Below are 25,968 nucleotides of genomic sequence, written 5' to 3'. Positions count from 1 at the left end.
AGGTCACATGTTCACGTGGGGCCTCATCCTCAGCCCGGGAACTCACGTGGCACTCCCGGACCAGCAGATCTCGGGGCGCAGCGGGCAGATAGATCGTCCGACGACGCCACGTCCGCCCGAGTGAACAAAGAACGCGATCCTGGAAGCTCACTGGAAACGGCGCGAGCTCATCGTGGCCGAGGGCGGCAACGGGCCAAAGCGACACTCAGCGGCACTCAACGTGCGAATTCAACATGTTGCTTGTTGCTTCACCGAGCGGGCCGACGGTTTCGGCTTCTCAGTACCAGCTTGAAATTGGCAGCGTACGGATAACGCGTTCCAGACGATCGCAATGTAAGACAGGTCGGGAAGGGTTTTGGCCTCGACCGCTCCCGCGGCGCAAACCGTTTCCGTTTTCGGTCGCGGTGTATTTTTATTTATCCTTTATCGTGTTAGTGCACATTGTCGTGATTGGAAACTGACCCACGCGAGCCGGGGTGGCGAGCGGGCGGGGGGAGAGAAAGAAAGAGTTTGCAACTCGAATCGCATACAGCAGTGTGTCAAACCCGTTAAAAAATTATTAAATAGGCGAGCGAAAATAGAACCAACCGATGGGACCGGGAATGTGTGCGAGCATGGTGGATGATTCGCGCGTGTGGCCAAACCCGAACCACCACCGTGAAATACGGAGCCGAGCCGAACCGAGACGCGGGACGATCGTGTGATCGAAGATCGGACGCCAAACATTGCTGCCCGCAACGTCAAGCGACGCCAGCGGCGGAAATGGGACGAGAAAAAAGGCGTGTTCGTGTGCGGAAAACTGTTGCCGTAGCGATGCGTCGCGTTTGGCAGTGATTATGACTTCTATGGTCGCCCCAACCGTCGCTCGGAATGGGCGGTGAAAAACATACTACGACGGGTTTTTGTGGCATAACGCTTTGTTTCCGAAGGGTTTCCATGCTTATGAAAACAAAAGCCCCCTCTAAATGGTCGTCTGCTTTGTACCCGAATGGTTTACACGCCTGTATGGAAGGTGGAAACAGTGGAAACTTTACGATTTAACCGTTCAAGAAACGATCTGCGAGTGGTTTAGAGGAAAACACCCGAACGCACCAACGGCAAAGGGTGTGTTCCTGGTGAATTTTCAAATTATTGCGCCGCGCACACTTGCGAAACCCGTAAGCGATGCTAATGGGACCGATGCTAAGGTACCCCGCCCTGGTGACACAATCCCACCGGACGCTCCAGCATCTCGAGATTATACGAGTGATTGCAGTTGCGAGTGCTGATTGGAGCTGAAATACTTCCGAAATCGAAACCGTTGCAACGGTTTGTGATGCGTCAGCGGGTGGTCTGCGAAAAGAAGATGTTTCGTGTGTTTTATGTTATTTTTCTCGTTTTTTTTTTCTTCGTGAATTCGGTGAGCAGCGAATGCAAATCTCACGATCGCCGGCGGGCCTTGAAGTGGTGAGGGTTTTTTTGGTGCGGGATTATGGAAAAATGATATTGTCAAAGTTGCCGGCAGGCTAGTGGTGAATAACAAAACCCAAAGAGAAATAACCCCCTTCTACCCCTCCCCCTTCCACACCCTTGTTGCGATACACTGGTACATGCGTGTTTTGGGCAGAAGAAAGTGAGCAAATCACTTACGGAAAGTTTTCCATTGTGTGTTCAAACCGCGCAAGGCGCCGCTTGTGCGTGTTTTTGAAAAAGCTTGTGTGTGTGTGTGTGTGAGTTTATGTGTGCGTTTGAATATAACAGTGCGCGCGCGTGTGCTGGTGTGTGTGTGTGTGCATGTATTTTTACTGAGTGTGTTGGAAGCTATTTTAATCGCCAACGAAAACAAAGATAAGATAAGCAGGATTTGAGAACCAAACCAAAACCCGTTGGGCCGTTGTTGCGAACATTGGCGGCGACGATCGAGACTTGGAGGAGTGAGAGAGTGAGCGAGGAAGAGAAGGAGAGCTGGGAGGGAGGTGTAGGTTGGTGAGAATTTTGTAATAAAGGGAAAAAGGGCGAGCGAAAGCATAAATCAAGCATAGGCGAGGTTCGGGAAACGTGTGGGCCCTCGAGCGGCGGACTTACGACCAGAACCGTCCGAATTATCCTCCCCGAAGGATGGCGTTCATTGTGTGCCATTGTTGCGGCCTACGGTTTAGCACAATCTCGCACTCCCTCCCTTCCGGGAGGGAAAAAAGGTGGAGCCGTGAAATCAGCGCACAGAAGGTACACGCCACGACAGCCAGCAGCAGCTTTCCCTCGTATTGGCCACCGTCGTCGTCATCGTCGGCTTGGTTGCCGTGCAAACGTTGTTTCTGTGTCCGCGGCCGGTGCTGGTCGAGAGATTTTCTCAGGCCGCGGCCGATAGATCAAACAATCCACCCGCGTGCTTATGATTTATCGCGAAATGACAGAACCGTGCGAAAGAAATAAATCTCCTACGATAAGAAGCGAATGGAAAACTCTCGCCGCCGGAAAACGTAACGCTTTCCCGGCGCGACGCTCGTCGCGCTGCTGGTCGTGTTGTTGTTCGTCGTGAATGGTGGTGGTGGTTGTGATGATGGTGTTGGTAATGATCGACAGCGGGCGTGGTTAATGTAGTGAAGAGAGCGATTCTTTTCTGGTTTCCACGGCAAAGTGATCGATTAGCCAAGATAAGAGGGGAGACAAAAAAAAAGAAAACGACAGGATCGTGTTTTTCACACTCCTCCTTTGGGGACGTGCAAGAATGAGGTGGATTAGAAACTTATTGTTCAAGTTGAGGGAAAAAAGGGGACAAAAATAAGCTACAAATCCTTGAATGCATGAAACAAAATTGAAAACCAATCGTATCCATCGTTTGTAGATCAGATTTTCTCGTAAGATCGGTTACGTAACGAGTTCTAGTATCTCCTTCTACTGAGAGCCGTTAATGGTGGTTATTCATCTGAGTTTTTACAAATCGACACGGATGTTACTCGTAAAATAATTTAAAGATTAAAATCTACTATAATAACCAGTGTTTTATTTAAATGTTGCATCATTGTTATAGATTGTAAATACTTTGCAACAAATCTTTTTTTCAAATTCAAGTAAAAATAGGATGACTGACATTTTAATAAGAGACATTAAATTTCAATTGTCAAAACTAAACATCGATAGCATTTTACTAATGAGCTTTGCGTAAATTATTTTACCTCTACATTAATAAAACGGAACAAGAAATTAGTTCCTCAGTCTTTTAAAATGTTTATGTCTTTTGAAAGTCCCTTTATCTTGAATGCGTGACACTTTTTCTCAACTATTTACTTACTTGCTAACTTAAGTTAACAAGTTAATTACAATGATCGAACGTGCTAGAACAGATTGTTGAAATCTCTCAAACGAAATAAGTTTAATTTAATTTATCAAAACTAAAAGTCATTTGAGAGGTCGAGCGATTTGAAACAAATTTTGCCAGAAATAGCTGAAACATTTAAAACAATTATTTTCACAGTTCATTTAAACGTGAGACTTTAATCTCAGGCCAATATGTGAACCGTTTTAATTGCGTTTTATTTTGCAAAACTGTTCATTTAGTTCCACACTTTATATGTTCTGGAGTACAACGTAGAAATAAAAATTCCGTTCTTCCTTTTATCTCGAAGGAAACACTCATTTGAGAACACGTGTAAAATGAGTGCATTGGAATTGCATTGAATATGCATGAGGCATCCCGCCGTGGTGCAATTACGGTATTCATATATGCTACAAACATGCAACAGCTCTGTCAAACATTTAAAAAAAGGTAAAAACAGAAACAAGTACACCAAGCACATCACAATGAACTAGCAACAAGCCACTTTTTCCACTGGACGATTTATGTAAGCACGTTTCGGCTAGAACCTACAGGTGGTCCATCTGCACTTTTCATTCCCGTAAAGAGATATTTAGCAAATTGTGTTAAATCGTTGGAAGAACTACCCGTTTACACTCGGGCGGTTATAATTCACAATATGGCGGTAAAGAAGGCAAAAAGCTGGATCTCCCAACGTCTTTCATCCTATCAATCTTGCTTGAGCATTTACCACAAGCTCGGTGCGCTGGTGGGAGATTCCTTGAGAGATTCTGTGTGACTGACATCTGCCCAAACGCAAAGGTTTCGCCGCGTTGTTATCCCTTTTTTGTCGTAACCCGAGCTTTTCTCGATGTCTTTGTTACGTAGCATCCGAACTTACTAAGGATGGGTCCTGATGGGTACGGTCGGATTTGGGAAGGTTTCTTTGCTTTCAATATTAATATGCCCGAAACTCGCTTATACCTATAAGCAACCCGCAATTCGAAACTAGTGAATATAAAACCCAACCCGTACAGACGCATTCATTCCCATAGAAGCAAAAACGGCACACCAAGGTTAGGAAAACGATGCACCGCGTTCGGGAAATTCAACCGATTCCACTCACATATGATTGATTTATTGGGTCTGAACGTCAACGTCGCTGACTATGGGGCGGCGAATGCCATAAATAGCTCGAAGCCACCCACCTGCGCACGGTGAGCACTTGACAGTTTCACGGCAGCTGCTTCACTGCTGTAATCCCATGGCTGGAATAATTGGAAATCCATCAAGCCAATCCGCTGCCGATATAATGTGCCCATTGTTAAATTGCCGTACGGTCACCGAACATGTGCGATAGCTAGCAGCACCTGATGCTACCGACTGGTGTACGTACCAGCAGTCGATAATCTGTTGAACGTACCTTCAATTCGACTGCTCAGATAGTTTAGAACTCGTGATTAGATTTAACCACCCGTGCTGGTATTATTGTTTTGCACTACGAAAGGTTGTTTAAGTGAGTTGTTGTATATTCACCACGTGAAAACCGCACGCAAACCTGAGCTTTAAATGGTAGCTTCTGAAAACATCCCATTATTTTTGCAGTGAAAAGATGATCAACTTGTACTAAAACATGTTTCAATAAAACCCAGCCACATAATTGCTTTGGTACACTCGAAAAATACACCTTGTCCACCGGCAAACCGTCAGCCACACATTTATATATCTGTTAAGAGGTTTTCGAGCGAATGAGAAGCACAACAAAACAGAACGAAGAGTGTAGTTCTTAAAAGAACCCACAAAAAGGGCAAAGAAAAATGCGTTCGCACGCCGTCAGCGAAAGAGTGAACACTCCACCACAAGTGTACTTCACTGGCAAGAAGGACTCCCATCGCCACAAAATGTCGCGGAAATTGGAAGAGCAGCCCTTACCATGCTGCACGTACCGGTAGCCAAGTTCATGATCTTGGTTGAAACATGAGCTGAGGGAGCGAACAAGGAATGAAACCTTTGACCTCCGCAAAGCCGAAGAATTACCGGAGATTGCCGTCATTGATCGATCCATGGTCAGAGTGAACAAAACGTTTCAGCATCGATAACACGGGGTCGATACCGGATAACCTTTGACAAGCACTCCTTGCAATGGACCAACATGTTTGTTAAAGTTACATTTCGGGGTACAATACGTACTTGATATACAAATGGGCAAAGAATTTGGTAAAGGGCTGTACACATTTTCATTACAAAACGATTGACTTCTTAGAATGGGTAAACTAAGGATAAACCCCAAGTTGTGCATGCAATATTGTTGGACCTTAGCTTTCTTCTCTTCTGAGCTTTCAATCATTGTGTTGCAAAAAATAGCGATGGTACAACCCAAACTGATGGTAAGAAGCCAAAGTTCAAATATCCAAAAGGGCTCCCAGCAAAACAGTTCTAAGAAATAAAGGGTATGCACATTGTAGTTCATGCGTGCAAGCGTACTTAGAGTCAATATTGTTTCAGTTGAAAATAATTTTCAATATATTAATTCTGCTATCATCAGCATTATTAGCTAATACATTTTTGTTAAATTGATTTAAGACTTGGACCTTAAAAAAATACTTAAAGATGCCATAGACATGTGATCACAATACCTAATTACTTTCATAAATTTTTTTAAAACCTATGTGTCAACTGTCCTATCTCATTTGATGCGATATCAGTTTTGTATATTAAGGTATCTTACTGAAATTCTTGAATTTTTTAAATACTTTTTTTGAATGCGTTCATGGATCGCAATGGAACAATTAGAGAATTTTAAACTTAAACAAAAGAAAAGACTTTCATTCTTAGTTTTATTCACCGATACAAAATCGATCATATGACGCAAAACTTCTTATCATAATTTGCATCGTTCATAAACAATTTAATAAATTTTATAATTGATAAAGACATATTCTACGAGTTTGTTAGCATCTTTAAAAAGTTCGGATTTGAAAAATAGGAAAAGAGCTGTATATTTCGAATAAATACTTTTATTTTATTTGGTTTACAACAAATACTAATTCGATTGAAGATTTAAAACTGCACTATCGGGTGCATCTTCTAAAAATACCCTTTAACTAATCTATCTCAACGGAGGAAGCTTCGTTGAGGTAATTTTATAATTTAAACCATATCACTTTGGTGCGAGAATTAAAGTCCTTTTTAATCACGTACACGACGGAACGATCCCCAGCCCACCGTCTCCACACCGGAGGAAATCGGTGGCCTCAGATGCAACTGCACGCTGCTTGTTACAACGATAACCCCATGCTAAAGTGATGCTATAAACCACCGACAATCTAGCTCCCTTGAGCTTCCCCCGACCGGCGTCCAGCCGTGTCCGTGCGGGTAGACCAGGTCCGACACATTAAATAGCCACCGCCATTGGAACTGGATCGTGTGTGACGGTATGTGACCGTATGGGCGAGGTACGCGCAGAGATGTCCTCCATCTGGCCAGCTATCACCCTTTCTATTTTCCACACACATACACCTAGCGAGCAAGGACCAAGGTGCAAAACGTGCTCCAGCATACGACCGTAGCGCGCAGACCGTGTCGACTAATCGCCCGTTTCTGGCATTGCCGCATGCCACCGTTTAAACGGGAAAAACTACGGTGGAACAGCGTCCCGTAAGGTTGCTCCTTTTTTTTCTTATGTCTACCCTCCGTGGGGTCCGTGACGTATGCAAAGTTGGCGACTGTATATGCATCGAACACTTTCCCACCCTCTTGCCCGAGGTGAGGTGAGCAATTGAGCATCCGTCAGCAGCGCGAGTTTCCCGCCCCAGCGAGCGGTATATTAAACATTCCCATGTTAATGGAAATATTTTGCCTAACCCGTGCCGGGTTTTCGCCAACCAGCGTTGTGGCGTCAAACTTCAGCACGGTGGCGAAACTTTTCGCAACTCGAGCGTGTTATGATGCGAGCTCCAGTAGTCAAGTGGAGGGGCAAGTGTATAGTTTGCTCCCATAAAGCATGACAAGTATCGTTCAATCTCTTGCAAGCAGCTGAATAAATTTTCTCCATGTGTTTTCTATATGAATTTGATCTACTTGATCCCTAGGTTTTCTTTTTGTCAAATAAATTGTGGCGTTTGTGCGCGTAGATATTTCCAAATTTGTCTACGTACACAACAATCCAACCCGCGAAGTTGGCGTTTCCTCAATAAATTGCGCAAACCGGTGAGACACAGTAGATGGGGGAAAACAAAAACAATTTGCTGTAACTTCAGCACAACTGGTTTCGGAAACGGTGCGAGATGCTGCGAATCTCTTCGGCGTCCGGCTTCGGGTGGAAAACTCACGGCAACGGCCTAAGCCCAGCCAGTAATCCAGCGCCACATGCAAGCGAATAAATATCCCTCCGCCAAGGATAATTTCAAACAAACTGCCCCGGAAATCTGCTCCTCCAGCCGACTGCCTGTGCATTCTTTCCGCCTTCCCGCGGCGAACGCCTTTCGCCTGTTCCGGCTCCTTCATCCTCCCTGCCACCCTCCACCCAAACTCGTGGGGGGGGGCTCCATTCTCGCCGAACAAAAACATCAAAGAATTTTCATAACTCACCCACCACCGGCCGTTCCTTTCGGGGAAGCACGGGTAGAACAGGTTGGCTGGTGAGGAAGGGGAGGGAGGGGGATCCCGGGCATTAGCAAACGCTCACGCTCCCGTGGACTCTCGAATTGGAAGCCCATTTTTACGACACCAACCACTACGGCACAAGCGCTGGTGATGTCGTGATAGTAGCTTGCAAACAACATGACCCGGAAAAAGGCGAAAATAGTCACGAAACAACGAAGACAAGAAGAACGAAAACTCGAGAGGAACGAGTAATGGAAATAACACACTCTCCGAATACAACAACACCAACAACCGGCAACAAAACCGAGAATTAACAACTGAACCCAACATTGTGCCAGTGAAAAGAATAAGTTGAATTTTTTCGACGATCCGTTCACCCCTCCCACCTTCAAGCCGGCCCCTCCCATCCACCAACAGTCGGCGCACATCAGCCGAAGACGGCGTCCGGAAGGTCAGGCCGGAGAGAAGAGATTATTTTCCATCTGATGCTGGTTTTGTGCTGCATTTTTGTTTTCCCTTCTGGGTTTTTCTTCTTTTTGTGAATACATTCTCAGTTTCACCGCTTGCCTTGCCGTGTCCCGCGGTTGAAATGGAACCGGATCCACATCCAGCCGGGGATGATGATGAATATCTATCTGACGACTGCTGTCTAGTGCCATGATTGCCCGGTTTTCTCATTACATTTCCACACCCATGCGCACTGAATATGGAGTAACGCGGGTGTCAATGTTGCACGTGTGCATTAAAACTGAGAATTTGGGCATATTTGTACTCTTCAAGGACCACGTTCAACAGGGAACGGATATCACTAATTCATTTCATGGCTTATCCACTTTGAACAGCGATGAGATTTCTTCTGAAGTAGATTTTATTCACCCCTAGTCCACGTGAATCAACGCTGCTTTCGATCAATTATTTTTTAATCTACCAGTAATTCCATGCACAACATCAAGTAACAGCTAATTTAACATAAAATATTTTTGTATTCCCATTAAATACTGATAGTTGTTTGCTGACTGATGATGACTAACTTAGTTATATGACTGATGTTATGTATAGAATTCACAAGCGCAGTTTTGATCCGAAGACGATTCCACTAGTTGATACTAACATTTTCCATTAATCATTTAAAAAGTCGTTTACCGTTAAGTGAAAGTTTCTATCGATTAGAACGGATATCAGATTTACCATCTTTGATTCGTATCGTCGTGATGATAACGATAGATTCGATTTTTTTTGTTTACAAATGTTTGAGCTACAACGAACACACAATTTTGATTCTATGTGTTGTTTTACCGCATCTTTCAATAACTAGATTTCTTCAGTCCTTGCAGCAGCATCCACTAATTGTTTTATCTTTTTTTAAATAAGCAATAGTAAATTAAGCATTCAAGGAAGTGTTTTATAGCTCTGCTTGAAAATAATAATATGGAATATACTAGGCAGTATTCAAATTGGCTTTGGGCTTTTACGTAGACGAAAATTAAAATTGCTTGCTGGATAATTAAATACAATAAAATTTATTATCATGAATTTTGTTATTTACAAATTCTACCAGCAACAGAGAACTGTTCAGTTGAGTTTGAAAAACAGTTGTTCCAGGTGTATTTTACAAGTTTTCCTAACAGACTAAAGTATCATAATGGTTACTTTATACTACACATAGCGAATGTTACTAAAAACTGCGTTATATAGTGTGTTAGGTACTCTAGCGATAATATTTTATAATCGTTGCCTTCACTGTGCACAAGTAGTAGAATAGTTATCAACAAATCCACATCCTCTTGTGAGAATCCATCTACCGCTTCATATCAATATGATCAACTTAACCAAGAACAGTATGTCATAAAAACGAGCTTTTTTTATCTCCGGCTCACGGGCAGTCTGACGACATGACAATACGTAAACAAACTCGGATGTTCCAAAACCGCCCATCGAAGGAACAAATGCGCCAACTGCCAACAGGTTGGTCATCATTCTTCCAAACTGATGCCCGCCATTCACCAGAAACGAGGTATTCAATTAGCCATTCTTCGCCGGCGGCCAAACCAAGTCAACCAAAAAGTCCGGTTTTCCCATTTTGTCCCAGCAGCTAGCATCTGTTGGGAAAACCATCACATTATTTTCGTCTAATTATCACCGCCTGATTTGCCGGCTTCCCCTCGGTCGTCCCCTTGCCTTGCGGGTGCAGTTTCCCCTGAGCCGTACACCAGTTTATCATTTTCCGCCCCGAGCTTATCCCTGTCCAACACAGTGTGCCCACTACTAACCAACTTTTCTCCAGCAAACTTCCACCACTCACTGCGGGCTCCTCCGACAACCGCGCGCATACACACACACACGCACGCACACAATTATAGCAGTTGGACTCGGAACACACTGCCTTTTGTGTGCCGGCTGTCAGTTTGAGGACCCACCCAAACGCCGGACTCACAGGAGTTCGTTGGGACCTAATCCGATTTGGTCAAGTTCATACCCGACCGAGCGCGCGTGTTCGTTCGCGAAAACACTTTCCCACCATCATTCGGGTCACCCCCACACACACACACACATATCTGCTTACTTCTTAGAGGGAGCCCAAAATAAATATGAAACAATCTAATCGGCTTTTGTTTCAAGTTTTCTTATCACAACGGCAAGCAATCGGAGGGTTCGCCGGGGAAGGAAAACAACTGGCATCGTAGCGAAGTGGTGGGACGGGGTCCGGTTTGTGGTGAAAATAGGCGGCCCAGCAGGCCGGCCGTGTATGTTGGGCACGTTACACTAACCATTTCGGTTTCCCATTCCCGGAACGGCGTTCCGGTAGGTTTAACGTACTTGCGCCGCCTTTTGCTCAAGTTGCCGGCGCCCGGGAAATGCCTGGCGCCCCGAAAAAACGGCAGCTTGGAGGGATACATTATCCTATGTATACACACCGGGCGGGGAGGCCAAACATTTCGGGCCACAAACCTGGCGATGGTGACCTATGCTCTTTGTTCTGTCGCGCCCGTTCCGAAACCGCCATAATCTGGCCGCGTGCGGGTTTCATGGAAACCCGAACTACCGAAAGGGAGCGTTCGCCGGGGACGCTGCGAATGATCTGTACAGGGGTTAGGAAAGCGCGAGAGTGAGAGAGGGAGAGAGTGCGAGCTCGCTGGAGAGCTAGAGTGCGTGAGCACGATTTAGATAAGGTGTATCAATCCAGGGTGGCAAAAACGAACAGAGAGGAAGCGCTAGCGAGCTAGCGGATGGCGTAGGACGCAGGACGAACAGGCATGAACCCCGAACCGGCAACGCCCTAGAATACCGCGCGGTGGCAGTAATGGAGCACATAATTTCGCAAACACAATTTGCAACTACATTTGAATGAGAACGAACGCCACGAAGGGGCTATCGTCTTTCGGCGCGCTGCCAGGAATCGTTCATTCGGTTGGGTTCGTTTTTCGCTTCTGAGAAAAGTTAATCCACGAACTACCATAAACGCTTGCACTATCATCAATCGCTGGCTTAACCGTTACCAGTTTGATACCGCAGTATTTGATAGCAGGATTTAAAATTCGCTTGATGAAGGAAACTTGTTTTTTTAAAGGTTTCTTTGAAACGATGCATACTTTTCCATTCACTGCTTTTTGTGAAATATCATTGTCGCGAAAATGATAAATTGGAAGTAAAAACTTTATTTATTTAGTTCAATTTTGTTAACACCATAGTTGGAAGTTTTTACCAAAATTTATAAAAGACAATATAAATTTGATTTGATAGAAAAATTTATGAAGCGGAATTCCAAGTTGTATGGAACTAATTCATCCAACTTATTGTACAGCTCTATGTTTATTTTGCAATAGAAAACATGAGTTATTACCATTACAATAGCAGTGGATTTGCTAACGAATAATTGTGCATTAGAATAAACTGTATCAGAAATCTTCACACAATATGAAGTGTTAAATGAGATGTTAAATATTACCATTTGCTTTACGTGAAAAATGTGCACATCTTTTAAATCACGTGTAAGAATAATATCTGAACATTGCTCTGGTAAACCGGTGTGCACGTACATTACCGCCAGCAACGACGTTCCAGCGCAACACAATGAGAACCTTACCCAAGTTAATAACAACATTTTGTTACGAAAAAAAAAAAACAAATGTTTGGATGGCACATTTTTGTAGTTAACGGCGGAACGTGGGAAACGGTTGAATGGAAGGGTTGAAAGAGGAACAAAGAACAGTCCACGCTGAACCATCTTCAAAGCGCTTACGGGGGAAAATGCTTTAAACATTCCACGCAGATACACAAAAACGGAGTTTTCAAACCAACGATGGACGATATAATGTTTCGCTATTCCTTTGCGACTACTCTTATGTAAAATAAGATAACGGTATAAAAGACAAATTGAGGCAAGAAATTATCTTTTTAATCAAAACTGCGTAGGTTGCAAACAAGGTTACATAATTTAGGAGATCAACGAACATGATCAATGGATATACTTGAGATTTGCTAGGGAGTAACATTTACCTAAGAGTTAACTTACACTGCTTTATTCAATTGTCGATTTGATAATTTTGGTATTTACATTCTTCTTAAATAAATTTAAACATTATTTTTGAATGTTATATTTTATCTTCAATCCTTTTCTTCTTAACCTTTGTACCTCATGTTCACTTATCAAACCGATTACATCAACTTGCTTTTCTAGTAGAAACAAATTCAAACCGCCTTGTAATTTACCCACTAGACTTGGTGATCTTTCTGCTTGCATTGATTGTCGGAATTCTAACGCCTTGCCCTTTTGCTAGGCGTTATCTTTTCTACACCACTTGTTTGGCCACACCTTGTCTCGATCGATTTATCGTGCTAGTCGTGAAGCCGCAAATGCCAGGGTGGGATACGAATGGGCCGCGGTTCGTCAGGGTAATCAAATACATTTTCACATGACTGAAGAATTGATGGAATGTGCCGCACACGTCGCCATGCCGGGCCCCGGGCGTTCGGCGGCGGAAAACCAAGATGGATTGAAATTGAATGAGTAAGAATAAGCGGTTTCATCGAAATACTACCTCCGCATCCGACCGGGCAGATCGCTTTTCGAGATGCGCCGATGTTCGTTTGAAGGCTGAAACCCTAAATAAAATAATGTGACGAGGAATTTGTTTTATTTGCCGAGCGACAGTCTCCGGTTGATTGATTTCCGCAAAATGCGGCTCTTTCAAGTCCTTTTTCTTAATATGCCACTTTTCGGATCATTTGATAGGCGCTAGTCGCGAATTAGCGAATGAATCGATACATTAGCCGAAAGATTTTTCCTGAAAACGGCGCAATTTGTCTTCTTTAATGTTTATTTTTAGACGATTTGGTGATCGCTGAGTACAGTACGAACTTTTTTTTTACTGCGTCTAATGCATTATGTTTTACCTGACAAAGTTTATGTATATTTTGTAGCAGTTTTTATGACAATTGGTTTTATTATCATTTTTATTTGAATGGAAAAATTTCTTTCTTCATGTAAATTTAGGTTTCTCGAAATTCTGCGTCGTTTAATCCTTCCAATTTATCTAAGCACAATATCTACAATGTTCTGCCCTACCAAAGTGTTGAACTTAAAAGCCAACAGCCAACAAAATACTTTTAAAGAAATGCTGCAAGGGAAGGATTAAACGAGCTTTTCGTATCAGAGGGATAAAGAGTTTCGCGATAAAGCTTTCATATGTCTACCAAATAATTTCTCATCATTTATGTATGCGAAGCGATGTGGTGCTTTGCTTTGAGCAATAAGTAAACCGTCAAATCTTACTTTAACGAAATCATATTAATTGAAATCCGCATAATAGTAAAATCAATAAATTGCGACTTTTTTGGTATGAGTTTCATACTCCACTGTAATCATTTGTATTCAAAACTACTTTTGACAAAAGTTCAATTCCTTGATAAATTAGTTCTCACTACCATCATCAGATCACTAAACAGTATTTCAATTTAAATGCATGTTTGGTCCAAGGCAGATGTTGCTGATTTCTCAAACTCACACACAAACATTGCACGCATTAAATCAATACTTGTGTTTGTAGAGGCATAAAATATTAATAATAATATAAGGGTCGAGTTTAATTCAAAATAAAGAATTCTGTGGCTCTACAGAATTAAGTAAAAACATGGCGTAAGATTGAATATTCAAAACCAAGATTCCACTAGGATGAAAATGCTTTAAAAAACTAATAACATGGCCAATACATACCTTCCTACTGGCCTGTTTTTACAAATCTCCGTATCAGCCAATATTTTCCAGTCCAATTACGGAGAACCCATCCAATATTGCTACAATCTTTGCAAGGGATAGTACGCCCCATTCTAAACCCTTTACGTCTTAACGATCCGGTGGATTCTTTGATGGATAAAACAATTCTTCTCACGTTCACGAACCGTATAAGGTTTTTGGTAGCTGGAAGGCAACTGGAAAACAAAATAAAGCTATTATGATGTAACAAAATCCTTTTTTGGTATCCAAGAATCGCAAAACATCCTTCAGCAACATTGCATTAGACATAGCTATCATGCATAAGGTTTCAAGTGTTATGAACGGAGGGAATTAAACGGACAAACTACTTTCATCACTGTTATTTATCTCCGCGCCACCAGAGTTTTGCTACAAAATATTCCAAATCTCCACACTGGAAAACAAGTCAGATTGAACAACAATGAAACTCGCATCAGATGCAGAACATACTTATGTTTTGCTGTATACCATTCGGTACTCCAAACCCGATCTCCAAAAGAACTGTCAAGCTTTCTAGTGTTATGTTCGCTCAGGACGGTGTTCTAGAGATTATTCTACTTATGCATGCACATGTCATTTGTATCGTGAAAACATGGAGCTGGAGAAGAAAAACTGTTAAATGATGTAACTCTGAATTTTCGTAACACAATATTAACAACATTGCCTCAAAACTAAGCAAAATTCTGTCAACTTTTTTGTATATTAGGTGAATTTTACAAAAAAGTTGACAGAATTTTACTTAGTCTATAACAGTGCAACATACGTCACAAACAAGAATTAATCAAATACGACTTGCTAAAACGCTTACTTTATTTTCCAATGAATGGAGTTATGTTGAAGAAAACTCCCTGTTTTAATCAATATTTCATTTGGATTAATCACAAAATCAAAGAAAATCGTTTATAACTTGATAAGCCAACATTTAGACTCACACATCTATTCGGATGTTCATTTTTAACTGTTTATCTTCTCAAAACATGGCCGAGGCTAAGAAAAGTTTTCTGCATGTTACATCAATCCAAAATCATATCCATCGAAAGTTTTGCTGCTCGTGCCTCTTTTGCCTGTCTTAGTCCGACTTCAAGCAAATACGCTCTTCATTCACAGCGAAACGGTTTTACTCCAGCCGGGTCTGCTCCAACCCGAAGCTCTTTCCATGTTCGCATACTTTTCTCCCGGCGCTTACAATAAACTTCATCCTTTAGCATCTTCCAGCAGCATATTTGCTGACTGTGGCGAATCGAGGCTAAGTTGTGGAACGCAACTGGCGTAGCTAGCATAATTCTGCCGCCCTCCAAACCCCCTTCCACACACACACACACACCCTTCCCTGGGCTTTATGCAGTCCCTGCAGCTGCCCGCAGCCTGTCGCTATTCGAGCGAAAGCATTTCCATTAGTAAAAATGCAATTTCATTCAATCATCGTCATCGCGCTGCGGTGGTGAAGTTTTTGCCCTTCGGAAGGATTTCATAATCATCAACGTGCGGGGTAGGGTACGAAAAAGAAATGCCTGTTTACCCCCTGCCTGGCTGGATGAATGACTGGAGCGGAAAGGAAAGCCTGAAGAAAAATCAGAATCCTCTTCAATACGTCACTGGTAACTGGGCCGGGGGTTGGTGCTGGGGTCTCGGGTTGGATTGGCAAGGTTATGTCTTGCATTTTCCAGACGTTAGCACAACCCGTTGGCAGCTGGCCTCGTTTCGTTCCACTGAGCGTTGTGGGAATTTGATAGCGTTACTCTTTAGCGATATAATTTCACGTTAGGAAGGTTATTTGATAGAGTTCTTGCAAAAGAAACCAAGTACAGGTACTTAAAAACAATGTTTTTCCCGTTAATTTTCTTCATCTAAGTAATTTGCAACGGAGAAACGAAACCTAAGCAATTCCGGTGAGTCGCCATTGATGGGAAGGTTTCTCCTCGGGGCATAAACACGGCCAGCGCCAGCAGAACCGCCAGCACCGTGCAAGGCCCACCAAGGACTAGCTAGTTTGTGCATCAATGTGCATTTGCTTGCACCACGAAGCCACCTCCCGGTTGACACGCTCCTTCGCTTCTCCCCCTTGACGAAACCATGAGTAGTTTGTTTATTGATCTACATCTGACACACTTTTGCTGGTTCGCCTGCGGGAGGTAAAGGAGGGGGCGGCGTACCGAACACCGGCAAACCAAGGCCTCGGTGCATTTGCATAAGTAGTGACCGTGAGATGCATTCCCGTACGTGTGTGCGCAGGGCGGCGAGCGAATGGAGAACTGAACGCAAACAAACGGCCGGCCCGAGCGTTCTGGCGGGCTTTGACACGCCAACAGCCCGGAGTGACAGCCTGTAATCGACGAAAATTGTGGATACACACAGCGAAACCGCACAGCCTCCGTCGCTGCACATCGAAACGGGTGGCCATGGCGTAGAACAGCAGTCTCATCCCACTTCTCTACCTCCCCTCCCGTTTCGCTCTATCTCGAAAGGAACATTGTCCAACGTCATTGAGGGTGAGCAATGGATATGGACCTGTGTGAGCTGGCTGCTTCGGAATAGTATTTTATGGATCAATGCCGGATACAGTGCGCTGTCCAGAAGCGCACCTACCAACACGCCACGGGTGTATGGGTAAGCCGTACACTTTCTTTGCCCTGCATCTCGACTGGGCCTTCGGACGAGGGACTTTGAAAAACCACCATCGGTGGCGTTTAGTGCTATTAATAGCATCGTTACACTAAATATACACACCCACACGCGCACACGCACACAAGCACACTCATTTGCGAATCCAAAGAACTGGTCTTTGGAGCACCATTTCGTTCCGCTACCCGCCCGTTCCTGATTAGTGTGTTTATACCAACTCACAAACACTCGGCGAGTATCAGCTACATTCATGTGCCAATCACTCTGGAGATGATATAGCGCTCTGTTGGCGCTGTTGTAACGTAAACTTCCTGGGACTACGGGGGCCGGGACATACCAGGCAGCACCTCGTACCGTGCCAATTCACGACCATAAGTTGCGAATGAGCCACAAACACACATCAACTTATGGCAATCGCTTCTTGCATAAGGTTCTTGCGAAATACTGCATATTGTGGAATTGTGTTGTCCTCTTTCGTAACAGAGTTGTTTCGGTGTGAGCTAATCAATTTATTATTAAATTTTAGTTACAAAAGTCCTACTGTTTTTTTTTCAATTTCGACATGTCATGGCTGTCACCATCTTTCTATTTGTTTGTTGGTAAATTAATTAGAGTAAGTGCTCCTATAGTGGTGCTAGTACCAATAGCGGATGTAGTGGAATAAAATTCTAGCTCTACGAAGAAATAAATACAATGAAGACATTTGTTCTTCTATGAAATGCTCTTTGATCTTCTGCGGAGTATTCAAACGATGAACCATCCCATTCCGTAATAAATTAAGGCTCCAACATCAATATTTTCAGGTCGTACCAATATGCTGGATTTCTTAAGAATTTATTAGGTATGCCATGATTTCTTTAAGGCTATAAATCACTGCCAAATTGCATTGGTTTGTGAGAGGTCTATGAGGCCAATCAATTGGTCTATGACCAAGACAATACATTGGTCTATGAGTATTTTGGCCATTCTGTTTTAAATTTGCTTCAAAAATAAGTCCCAGTCAAAATATATTCAGTCGTTTCCAAGTACTACCACCACTATAGGAACACGATACCACAACTATAGGAACCATACCGCCATTATAGGAGCAACCAACTCGGAAGAAATATACGCTTTTTTCGTCTATTTTTAATGTTTTACGGTGAAAATATATGTTTTCCAGAAGAAACGTCGTGTTTCGATCATAATTGGTACAAATCTGTAAAATATTGTGTTCTTAACAGTTATAAATTACATAATATTGTTAGTTATATTACTAAGTGCACCACTATTGGAACCGTTACCCTATAGTAAACTTTAATTGATAGTCGTTATGTCGAAATATACCACCTAACAGGAACTCTGTTGCAATTCGTCATTGTTAAATTCTTATGGTATTAAACACTTTTTAAACTACGTTTTCTGATACATATATGCTGAGAGGAATGCTCTTATTTTCAGTTTCTCTTAGTATATTAATCTTGGATGTGACTAGTGAATCTTCTTCTAAACTCTCGCTTCGAAATAAAATATTTAAAACGTTTACTTTTATTTCAAACCCAAACTCCACTTGTAACAGTATGTTATACCTGTTTCCTTCACAGTGGAAAGCAATATGTTACATTGACCTTCATAACATTCAGCAAAAACTGTCCGAAGATAGTTAGTGATGATTAAAACACAACCCCTCCCATCGACAGAATCATCTTCGGAAGCAAGCAGATTGAAATGGAACTAAAAATGAACTTGATTTCCAACACAGCATCTAAATTTGTAGAACTACTGGTTTGAACCTTCGGGGTTGTTCAAACCAGCTCTGTTGCTCGGCAATTCCACTGATCTACCACCGGCTCTGTGTATGACTTCGACTGACAACGTCCTCGATGTCTTCGGCAATCACCGAAACCCTTTGATATCGGACCGCTTTTTGATGTTAAAACACACACCTCGCAAAAAGGGGCTCCAATTAACATCAAACGGACCCAACCGTCTCACTCCGCAGTCAGCAGAGTACCGTAACGACTTTTCTCCCCGATCAATAACTATTTCCGAATTGGATGGATAGGTTTGCGTGCCGAACACGTATTTCCATAACATATGATTGGTGCTGTTTGTGTGAAAAATGATTCAACGGAGCTGCCGAAGCATACATGAAAAAAAAAGTTATCAACATAATTGCTTGTCCCACCACAAATTTTACATTTTGAACTCGTCCTCAAGGTTTTCCACTATGTCAAATATTAAAATTGAGTTGGGCAATTGGTTACAATAAAATTAAAATGGACAGAAAACAAATTCAACCAAAATAACAATAATTATAAAATCTTGAGAAAGGCATACGTTTTTCAATCTAATAAAAGTTCCAACATTAGAACTGTACGATGAAATGTTTCTACCTTTACAACAATCTTAAAGTGGAGTATTACATTCACTTTTCATAACGTGACACACTTACTTTTACGTCATCTAGGAGAAAAATTTAAAACAGTCTTGAGGTTGAGCCTACCTTTCGGTGTTTCTTCTCTTGTCTCGTATCACACTTTAACCTGTTATAAAGTTGAAAGAAAAAGAATGTCACAATACAACCCCCCCTGATGACGTAAAGCAAAGCCGGTCACGGTTTGAAAACTGACTGTAAAACTTTCATTACAATAGACTTCTCTTCAACCATTCCACAGTGGTCCGCTGGGGAAAAGAAATATTATTGGGCTTCGGTAGACCTTTCAAGCTAACATTTGCTTCATGTGATCTCCATTGGGTATTGTGAGTATTATTGATCAATCATTTTTTGTTTGAGTTTTCTTCGTGCTCGACCGACTAGAAATCGATATTAAATGATAAAAGCCACAATGCCAGGATTGATGTCACTCATACCGCTCTGTCCATATTTGTGCGATTATTTGTCCCATTGTATTTGAGTTGCTGTACGATTGTTGCTATGTACTATCGACGTGTGTATGTGTTCTTGCTTCAAGAGTTACAACAATCACTTTCAAGTGAGCCTGATGTAGAAGAGGATTATCAGTATCTTTGCTTCGACAATCCTTCGTAAACAAAATCCAACACTTCACAACGCTCCCAGAATATGCAGAGTAATAATTACGTGCAGAAAAAAAAATCCTCATTATTCTCGAATAATACCATCTTGAAAAAGTTCCTCCCTTTTGATCTTTTCTCTTTCCTGTTGCGCATCAAGTTGCTCAGCCACCCAACGAAAATCGGTTGATCTCCCAGGCCACTTCACGAACAAAAAAATACTTGAAACGCAAGAATGGGGAAAAGAATTGAATTTGATCCCTTGCTGTCCACAGTTTCCAGTGAGTTGTTTATGTCTTTTGTGCGGAAAACTTTTACACCCTCCGTTCACGGCAATTACGCCGTCAGCATAAAGGCTCCCCAGTCTTTTAAAACCATGCTGTGAGTTATCGCGCTCTTCTTAATCACTTTCTGCTTTTGCGTTGATTGAATGCTACATTTATCGCCAAATTTTAACTTACGCTATTAAGTTAGCAATTAATATTGTTTAGAATTTATAAAAACCTTCCATGAAATTATTATAAGCTTCGTCAAAATGACGACCACCTTTCATATACGCTCAAACTTTTCCACTTTATTTGCATTCGGCAATCCATCTCTAGTGTTCGCTCCTGGCCAATGTTCAGGGGACCATAAATCGTAAGTGACATTTGGACAACCGGTCCCAAGGCGGAAGTAAGAACTAAACAGCCGATATACGTTCCAAAAAAAACAGAGCATATGCGAGCACAGGTTCTACTCGTAGAAGAATAACTTTTCCACACACATCAATGATTTGAACGCTTAGCAACTGCCTTCCGCTCCGTTGCAACCTACAGGTCACAAGTGAAAGAAAGTACGGGTGTCAGTTGTAGATTGAAAACAAATCACCGATAGTCACGTTACCATGAAAACTTCAAACTTCTGCCGACATGGGGCCGACATTCCATCGAAGCTGGACGTTCTGACGGTACGCTGTTTTGCGAACTGTCAACTGATATCCTCTTGTTGTCTTGTCAACTTTCTTGGACGGTATTTTTATGTAAAGAAAGTATTTTCTATTGAAACATCAAAAATATCAAAAATGGTCAGATACAAAACTGATTGAACACTGAATTGAAAATTAATCGCTTGCTTAAAACCAATATGACTTTCCTTTCATGAAGTTGATCTTTGATTCTTCGAAGTTAAATAAGATTTATAAAACACGACAAGAGAACAAATAAAACATGTTATATATATATCGACTCAGATTTATCAAAACAGTATTTCTTGATCATATCAAGGTTTATAACAAGTTCTTTAACAACAGCTGTTTAACAGTTAAAAGCATGAGAGGGTAAATGCAAAACCTTCTATATTATAAATATTGATTATTAGCAACCCAAAAGCTGTAGTAAAACATTTCTGGCAAGATTGATGAGGACTATTGCTAACTGCAGCTATGTTTATCCTTGCCTGACTTCCGTTTGTAGATATTTATCTACTTTTCAAATCTCAAACACAATCATTATATCAATATCAAATGCTTGTTTTTACTTAAGTAAATTGTGGTGCAAACCATGCGCAAGCACGCAATACTCTCTGAACAGGAAAAAAACAGCTTAATTGAACGAAGAAGTCTTACACCGATAACAAATAGAACCCATTTGCTCACATGCGGAGAAGTGGTTCAGTCAGATATTTATCGTTCTGCAGGCGGAAGCTGCACCATAACCATCGACTATCGCTATTTCGAGAGCCATTTACGTCGGAAAGCATCCTGCTGCCTACAAACGCGCGCACATACACATATACACACACACATTAAGAATGAAATCAAAAAGTGCATTTCGGAAGCTAGCCAAACTGGTTTCCATGACGGAAGGAACATAAACGCAAACAAATTACTTGCCTTTTTCTCGATCACTTCGATCGATTTTGTTCGTTTTAATCTGTCAGTTACAAACTGCATGCCACTTTGCCATCGGCAATTTGTGATGCAATGTATTGCATAAGCTTTTTTACTCGAGTGAACTTTACGTCTGTTTATATGAAATTAATTTGTGAAATTTATAAAATTTATAAATACCCTCTAAAGTACCTACTTTCTAGCTGGCCGTTAATTGAAACTTTTCCGTAATTAACTAGCTTTATTCACATTAAATTCAAAAGCTCGAATCTAACCGTATTGGCTAAGCTCTTAACATGCGCAAACATCAAAAGCCATTTCCTAATGCAGCACCATTTGACAGCCAGTTTTCGACAAAACGAACGCCATTAACAAAAGGCACGGAAGGCACCACCGTTACCGATGTTCCGGTCATGCGATGCCCATCATGCCCAACTCATCCGTCTGGCCGCAAGCCGTTGGCCTTTCTGCCGCTTCCGTTCACCTGCTCCCCTCCTGGCCCACCCTCCCGCCTAATCGGTATCGTTTGCTCTCAATTGGATTCAATTTAAAGATAAATGAACAAACAAACAGCGCTCTCACGTGGGCTGGTTCAAATGCGAAGCCATCAGTCATGTCAGGCGTTCGGGCTTGGGAGGACGTTCCACCGGAAGGCGGAGTCCTGGTGGGACTTTATCCGGAAATGGGGCTCGCTCGACGGGAACGCGATAACGCTCCGGGTTAACGTTGGCATCGACCATCTTGGCAGCCTTCAGTGTCGCTTGCTGACGTGGGTTTTCAACAGTGTTTCATACGGCAGTATCATCGGTGGAAGGGGGGGCGGAGGGATTGAGAAGCATCTAACTTGCCTTTAAAACCGGATACGGGCAACCAATAATGTATTTTCTATTGCCGTTATCAACACCATGCAACCGGTAGCACGGTCTACTCGGAATTGATTGGTTTATCCATGTTAAGAGTTGAATTACACAGAAATTAGTTGATTGGTACAATTACGGTGATTTATCAGTACTTAGGTCTTTACTGTTTATGATATGGCTAATCTTTGTATTATTGTGATTGAAGTACTTGAGAATTATTTCAATAATTAGCATCTAATTCTTTTCTGTGAACTTTGACCTTTTATTTATCACCCTTTTGTAAAATTACCGTTCAATTTTCATAAATTTCAACAACTCCCTTTCTCCACACAAAGCCACCTTGGATAACACCAACAGATACAAACTGAGCATAAATCTTTGGCCCTTTTTTAATTAAGCATCAAAGTAAAGGATTGTCGTGAATTTAAACCCGCTTTTGAAGACATTTATCATCCTATCGGTAGATCAAATATTATACTCCGACCGTTTATCATCCGACCGGTTCGCTTTGCGAACAGTATGCCAACGCCGAGCAACGTTCGCAATTAAATTCAATCAAAAATCCATCCATCAATCCAATGCAACAAACGGCCAAGAAACCGCCCTACCCGCCGGCAGTTTGGAAAATAAATCCCACCGCAAGCAGCGCAAATAATTTCTCGCCAAAAACAACAACAAAAAATGCACGGGAAGAAGTTTGAAACGAACGCATATTATCGCCAGCCTTATTCTTCCCTTTTCGTGACGGTGGTCAGCTACCGCTTGTAAAAGCAAACCCCAAACCTTTTCCGGTTCGTGGGCTCGCCATTGACACGGGTTTTCACGGGCGTTGCTGGATGGAAGATTTTATTAATCCGCTTCACCATCGCTTTCATTTAACTTTTTACATTAAAACTTTTCTTCACCGACACTTCCGGGCTCACAGGGTCGCGCACCCGGACTGCATATCATTAGGAGTTCTTTTGTAGCGAACCGTTTAACGTCACCGGGAGGACTTCATCAAGAAACAGCTTTTCAATGATCGTCTGATCCGCATCATAAGCTGATGTTTTCTGCTCCCATATGGATTTGCAGTGAAAGAATGAAGTCCCTTTAAATACAAAAAGGGACGTGTCGTGATTAAATCGAACCTAATGAACTCAGTTTAGATTACATAATGCCTTACTTTTAAACTAACAAGCCGAAGGATAGAACAAATTGAGTTTAAATACAAATTTAGTTATATCCTTCATATTGAATATTATGAGATCACACAATTGCTCATGCTCTATACATATCTCATCCACAACCTGTGAGGCCTTGAAATATCTTCAAGGCTTTTCACAAGGTAGTGTCCACACTCCTACACTTATTATCGTTTTTACAATAAATCTTCCCAAAAAAAAATCTGTAAAAAGTACGACTTTAACGACGACTTCGCTATCAGCTCATCTGGTGAATTCCCAAAATCAATAGCCAAACATCTGAACTATATGCTCAAATACAGCATTTATTGCCAATATTGTAAATTTAAAACCAATAACGCTGAAACAGAAGCTATTTATTTCTCTCGTTGCATCAGCCTCGGGAAACTCTCCAGTCGTCAACTGAGTATCAATAATATTACCATTGGTTGGAACAGTGAGGTAAAATGTCAAGCAATCCAGCTAGACAGAATACTTTCCTCTAGTAAGCTCATCGACGCGAAATGAAATTAATAAAATATTTCCATTGTTTCTTAAATAGAAAAGTTTATGCATGCCCAGTGTGGCCGAGTTGTCCAATAGTCCATCCATCTAAGCTTCAAAGGTCTCAAAACAAGACTGCTATAAGAATTTTAAATCAACCCTCCTGGCACAGTGCCAACAATATCCATAGAAAGACGAATCTCTCACTAACTCAACGATCGATCAATTCACAGTTGTTAATTTAGTCTTAGATTTTTGTACACCAAGTTAAGTAACAAGAGGTAGTTTGTACATATAATTCCAAATTAATAGGCGGAGGGTATTTTTCACATTTTTCCTTGTCTTAAACTTGTTCCAGTCATCGTCACAGAAAACCAAAGCAAATCGCAAATTAAAGCAGTAATATTATAAATGTAACTTTAGTAAACTCAATGTGATAGCATGCTAATAATGTTCAAGAAAAGATACAAACAAACTATAACTGTAACAAAAGGCCTTGGTAAAAACTTGTCCAAGTGATGAAAGCTAAAGTAAATTATTGACATCGACAGCAAAGAAGTAAATAGAGTCCCACAGCATTAAACCCTACTCAATTCGAGCTCCACTCACGAGAACGTTTGACGTTATTTGGTGTGCTGCTTACGTAGGTGGTGACGGTGATGGATCGAAGCAGATCTGTATGGCAAACAAACCACGATATGGCTATAAACAGCCAATCAATCTAATTATACATGTTGCAGAATATACTTTGGTAAGGTACACAAAGGGCTTGCTATATCTCGTTTGCCGAACTGGGCGTACGCCATTACGGCGTTTCTGGTGGTTGTAATTGAAATAGGTGGTTCTTTGAGAAATAGGACTCTGTAGTTTCCGAAAGACAAGCTTCAACATTATTTTCGCAAGAGTCATTTATTCGAACTAGATTTGAACGGAAAGCTCTATGGACTAGCAGCTCACTTGGCAAACACACGCTGGAAATAGAATTTTCCCAATAGTTTCCGGCGCTCAAACAGCTCCCTCAGCCGCCCGCCCGCCACTGGCGCGGGGAATCAAATCCCCCGGCACGCTGGAAATACTTCCCAACCGAACGGGGCATTATACGCCCGTTAACCTATTTTAACGAGGTGCTTTTTTGCGCCCTTTTAATCTGTTCCCTTTACGCCCTTTTGTTTAGCCTTTTGTGCAATGTTTCTGTCATGCGACCGAAGGCTGTGGAGTGCTGTTAGCCGGAACTCCGCAAGTGCGCCGTGTAACAGATTGCGCCCATCGCTGTCACCCGCTCCGGGAGCTCGCTTCTTTGAACGCACAATAGTGGTGCTGCGACTCGAGGGCGACGTCTCGTTTATTTTAACGTCCCCAGCCGTAAGACTTACTCCTTTTCGGAAACATGACTACAACCCACGTAGAGCACGGGCAGAAGCTATGCAAACGAGCGCATTCGGGTACGGCCAGACCCACCATTCACCTACTCTTCACACAGCCCCACACACACACACACACTAGAGAGAGCTAGTTTGAGACATGAGGCAAGCTTAACCCCGATCCGATGGCTCCGGCGAGCTTACGAGGGAAATCGCTTTTGTTGAACTTTATCAGCCTCAAATTGAATTTGGGTGAACTATGCGGTTTACGTAATATCAATAAACGATTTCCTTCACATCATTGTCGGGGTGCCCGTGGAGGTGGCCCATTGTTTCTTTCCCCGCGGCACACACCAAGACCACAAGGGAACGTGGAGCAAAGAAGGGTAGATGGGGGGAGGGGGGGGGTTAGTTCTCCCTTTGAATCTCTTTCGAAGAGAT

At 42.2% G+C, this 25,968-nt stretch overlaps 1 protein-coding gene across 1 annotated transcript in view; it reads left to right on the top strand.

The window, feature by feature from the left end:
• Nucleotides 1-25,968, top strand: part of LOC131281831 (uncharacterized) — a 61,070-nt gene that overhangs the window by 22,075 nt on the left and 13,027 nt on the right. The window lies entirely within an intron of this gene.

The sequence above is a fragment of the Anopheles ziemanni genome, chromosome 2 (assembly GCF_943734765.1).
Source record: "Anopheles ziemanni chromosome 2, idAnoZiCoDA_A2_x.2, whole genome shotgun sequence".
Lineage (NCBI taxonomy): Eukaryota > Metazoa > Arthropoda > Insecta > Diptera > Culicidae > Anopheles > Anopheles ziemanni.
The sequence above is the reverse complement of the archived record's forward strand: the minus strand, read 5'-3'. Positions and strand labels throughout refer to the sequence as shown.